This window comes from Lepus europaeus, chromosome 8, assembly GCF_033115175.1.
Source record: "Lepus europaeus isolate LE1 chromosome 8, mLepTim1.pri, whole genome shotgun sequence".
Lineage (NCBI taxonomy): Eukaryota > Metazoa > Chordata > Mammalia > Lagomorpha > Leporidae > Lepus > Lepus europaeus.
In genome coordinates this window covers 96,499,383-96,504,597 of record NC_084834.1, presented here as the reverse complement: position 1 = coordinate 96,504,597, position 5,215 = coordinate 96,499,383, and the positions used below count along the sequence as shown (strand labels likewise).

General features: G+C 41.0%; 1 pseudogene; it reads left to right on the top strand.

Moving 5' to 3' along the window:
- The first annotated feature begins 3,219 nt into the window (after window positions 1–3,219).
- LOC133766161 (U2 spliceosomal RNA) lies at window positions 3,220–3,288 on the top strand (annotated as a pseudogene).
- The last annotated feature ends 1,927 nt before the right edge of the window (window positions 3,289–5,215 follow it).

Below are 5,215 nucleotides of genomic sequence, written 5' to 3'. Positions count from 1 at the left end.
CAGCCTGGCCAGTCTGGCTTTTGTGGGCATTTGGTGAGTGAGGCAGCAGATGAAAGAGCAATCTCTCTCTCTCCCCCCACCAACACCACTGTCTGTCTCATTCACACTCTTTCTCTCTCTGTCACTCATTCAAATAAATAGATATTTTTTTAATTATCTATCTCTGTGTTTTTACTCTTCTAATAGAGAATAAGCTCTCATTGAAGATGAAGCTTCATCTTGTCAACTCCAAATGCCACTGCCTGGTTCACATTAACCTCTCACCAAATTCTAGTTCAGTTAGATTGAAGAGTTATCCAGCACATATTTATTGACTTAGATTAATTAGATTTAGTCAGAATTTAATTTGATATTATATTGGTAGCATCCTAAATGGGTAGCCACATTAGCAAAAACTTTTATCATTAGGCATTATAAAATATGCCAGCTGGATTCAAATTATCACTATATATCTTACAAGCTTCCAGAACTTCATTAAGTACATAATCTACATAAGCCTCAGTTCTCCACTCTAACAAGCAGATAACATAAAAATATTGTTAGGATTAAACCCATATAAAGTGCTTAGTCTAATATTTGGCACATAATAAACACTCAAAATGTTTGTTCTTGTTATTATTTTTTATGTCACAGATAAACCAGACATGTGGTTATGTGACTTGAAGAATGACTTAGGTCTTTAAAACCAGGACGTTTCTCACAAAATTAAACTTTACAATGACATAAGAATCATAGTTTCCTTTCTAATTAACTGTGATCCATTCATCTAAATCACGACTGAGTATATGCAACTATTGAATGTTGCTCCAGCTTTGCCTCGTTAATCTGGAATGTTAACAGAAGGCTTATGTTGGTCTTCACATTATCTCTGTCTCTTCATGCCAACCAGGGAAATTGATCCTCAAGATGGAAAGTCTCAAGTACAGAGTACAGGGTATCAACTTGTCAGTCTCCATCCTACAAAGCCCTTTCTAGCCTACAGAACACTGCCTTTCTTGGATTGCACAGTAGCTCACCTCACTTTTCTTACCAAGATTTCTCTCTTAAGATTTGTGTCTAAGGAAGTCCATTATAGGTGTTCTTTCCTGGTCCTCAGTTGTTAAGGTAAACTTGCACATTGAAGCGATTTTAAAACATGGCTGGAAGTCCCATACCATTTTTTCACGGGAAAAATGGGGTCTTTGTCCCTTTCTTGGGAGCTGGGTAAGCTTGTGACTGCTTCTATCAATAGAGTATGACAGAAGTGACACTGTTACTACTGAGGCTATCTCATAAAAGGCCATCCATCTTTTACCTTGTTTTCCTGGTGTCCTGAACTGCCACAAGGAAGTGCAAGTGCTATGGCCACAAGTAGACTCTCCGGGCAATAGTTCCAGACGAAGCCAAACTTGAATAAATGCAGCCCAGACGTCAACACTAAGTGGAGAAGCCTCTGGATGATTCCAGCCCTCAGCCATTCAAGTCACCACCACTAGTTCTTCCAGTCCTCCCAGATGAAGCCCCAGGTGTCAAAGAGCAGAGGGAAGGAAACTTTATACCTAAGTTGCAGCCCCCAGAATCTATGAGCATAATAAAATGCTACCATTCTACAGTCCCAAACTAAGGGTGGTTTGTTGTATACCAGTTATAACTGAAATATTTAATGTAATCCACAGGGGAGGCCATCAAGTTTGGAAATTCACTGACAAAAGAGAATCACTGTTGGGGAGGTGCATGAAAGAACATCGTTGCCAGGAAAGTAGACTCGGGTGTTCATGGAAGGCGCACACAGAGCATCCCCTAGCTTTTTCTTTGTAGTACCAGTGAGTGGTGTCATTTTCTTCACAATTCTCTGCTCCTATCTTATTGTCTGATCTCTGAGGCTAAGCACCCCCAAAATACAGATTCTGAGGCCATTCCCCTGATTAGCTTCATGAGTGATACGGCTATGGATTGGAAGAAAGTTTTCAAATAGGAGAAAAGGAGAAATCTCTCCTGCTGGGGTAAGGAAGAACAAAAGAGCCAAAATTTGAGAGTTTTTTTTTCTTTATAGCTAATCTGGGGAAATAAATATGAAAAAATAAGAAAATGATGTACTTTAAAAAACTGATAAAGAATGATGAATTAATAATTAATAATGATTAATTCAACTAACCAAAATCTCAGGATATCTGCAAGGTCCTGGGTATTTAATAGTGCCTACTATTGTTGTTATACAAGATAAATGATGTGACAAAATAGTTAAGACTTAGCAACATGCTGTATTTCTCATTCATAATACTTAAGCTAAAAACTCAAGATACCGTTAATTATAAAACTAGACGTCAGCATTATATTCATGGCTGCAAATCTCATATAAATGAAAGTATTAAAATAAAAATTCACACCTGTTAGTAAAAAGCAATGAATTCATTTCAAAAGGTCTCTGTAACTCCCCCCTAGCTTTCCAGGAGCATTATTTGACACGGTCTTGGTAACGAATCCCAGTTATAACCTGTAACAATAAGAGAGATCACTGTGAAATGCCTACCACAATCCTGTAAGTGGGGCGCATTTCTTTCCATTTTACAGATAAGAAAAGGAAGTGGTTCAAGGACACACGATTAGTAAGGTGGAGCCTGAATGAAAGAGGGGGGCCCATGTTCCAAGCTTCAGTGCCAAGCCAACTGTCCAGGCAGCACTTGACAATTTGAAACACCCTTCCATATCTGTCATTTTTATCCCATTGGGTCCCAAAAGCAACCCTGTGAGTCAGCCTTTTCTACTTTATAGATAAGGAATTGTCAGTTCAAGGAGGCTGAGCAAATTTCCCCAAGAAAAACCACAGCTATGAAACACTTTTGCACATCCCAACTTCTCAAAGCATCAGAAATGAGCCATGTTCATCCCTGAGAAAGATGAAGAATCTGCCCCTTGGGAGGAAACGCCTCATCACAAGAGTCATTTTGGTTTTGTGGGCAACCTCAAGAAAAAGAATACAAAATTGCTAATACAAAATGAGGTACGGAAATGAATAATTACCGAGAAAGAGAAAATGAATCACCATCAATTACAAATTTTAAGAAGCTGAAAAATATTTGTAACATTGCAAAAATCTAGAGAATGATATAAAAAGGTTTTTATGAAATAATTGCTGCAGCTAACATAGCTCAATAATTGTTTTTCCCAACAGGTTCAGCAGCTGCATACTTTCTTATTACCTCTTGATAAGACCATGGTTTTTATTTTAAAGATTTATTTATCGCTTCTCGGCCTTTTGGCTAAGATCAAGTGTAGTATTTTAAAGATTTATTTAATTATTTATTTATTTATTTGAAAGAGTTACAGAGAGGCAAAGAGAGAGAGAGAGAGAGAGAGAGAGAGAGAGAGAGAGAGAAATCCTCCATCCACTGGTTCACTCCTCAGATGGCCGCAACAGCCAGAACTGCGCTGGAGCCAGGAGCCTCCCCCAGGTCTCCCATGCAGGTGCAGGGGCCAAGGACTTGGGCCATTTTCCACTGCTTTCCCAGGCCATAGCAGAGAGCTGGATGGGAAGTGGAGCAGCCAGGACTCGAACTGTCATCCATATGGGATGCCAGCACTGCAGGCAGCGGCTTCACCCGCTATGCCACTGTGCCAGCCCCAAGAACATGGTTTTTACTGAAATATTATATGAAAGGGAATAAAGGAGAAATTCATTCTTCTAACAAGACTGATTGAAGTCTGCTTTTGAAATTATTGATAATCAAGGGTATTAAAACACATAACCTCATACCCAAACTGTCTCCTGGTTTGTAAAGTTGCTACAAATTTATGCTCGGTTCTTTTTCAGCAGTTCCTATCAACGCTATGGTGGACTCCAAATTGTTTATGTTGCATTATTAAATATATTCTGTGCATGGAAGGATGTCAATTTTTAAATGTGTATATATATATTAATTTGAAAGGCAGATTTTTTTATTTGACAGAGTTAGAAAGAGAGAGACAGAGAGAAAGGTCTTCCTTCCATTAGTTCCCCCCAAAAATGGCTGCTACAGCTGGAACTATGCCAATCCGAAGCCAGGAGTCAGGTACTTCCTCCTGGTCTCCCATGCGGGTTCAGGGGCCCAAGCACTTGGGCCATCCTCCACTGCCCTCCCAGGCCACAGCAGAGAGCTGGACTGCAAGAGGAGCAACCAGGACTAGAACCCGGTGCCCATATGGGATGCTGACGCCACAGACAGAGGATTAACCAAGTGAACCACAGCGCTGCCCCTAAAAGGCAGAGAGAGAGAGAGAGAGAGAGAGAGAAATATTCCATTCAGTGGCTCACTCCCCAATGGTTAAAACATCCACCCACATCTCCTACATGGGTGGTAGGAACTCAATCACTATAGCCATTATTTGTTGCTTTCACAATGCATTATCAGCAAGCAAGATCAGAAATGTTATAGGGGCCAGCACTGTGGCACAGCAGGTTAAAGCCAGATCTGTAGTGCTGGTACCCATATGGGCACCAGTTTGAGTCCCAGCTGCTCCACTTTTGATCCAGCTCTCTGCTATGATCTGGGAAAGCAGTGGAAGATGGCCCAAGTCCTTGGACCCCTGCACCCACATGGGAGACCCATTAGAGGCTCCTGGCTCCTGGCTTTTGATTGGTGCAGCTCTGGTTGCTGTAACCATATGGCAAGTGAACCAGCAGATGGAAGACCTCTCTTGCTCTCTGGGCCTCTCCTTTTCTCTGTGTAACTCTGGCTTTTAAATAAATAAATAAATCTTTAAAATAAAAGAAGTGGCACAGCCAGGGGCTGGCGCTGTGGTTTGGCAAGTAAAGCAGCCACCTGCAGTGCCGGCATTCCATATGAGTGCCGGTTCAAGTCCTGGTTGCTCCACTTTCCATCCAGCTCCCTGCTAATGCACCTGGAAAAGAAGCAGAAGATGGTCCAAGTCCTTGGGCCCCTTAATCCATGTGGGAGACTGGAAGAAGCTCCTAGATCCTGGCTTAGAATCAGCGCAGCTCTGGCCATTGGGGCCATTTGGAGATGGACAATCTCTCCTCTCTCTCTCCCTTCCCCCTTTCAAATAAAAATGCACTTTTTAAAAAAAAAACAATCTACTTGCCTAAAGACCTTCCCACAGTGCTTTTTTTGTTGCCAATGAATCTTTTCTATGCAAAATGAGACACTTAGAGTTTCCAAATAATTTAAGATGCAAAACCACTTCATCTAGACCAATTAAAAAATGCTCTTGATTACATTCACTTGTATGTTTATATTAG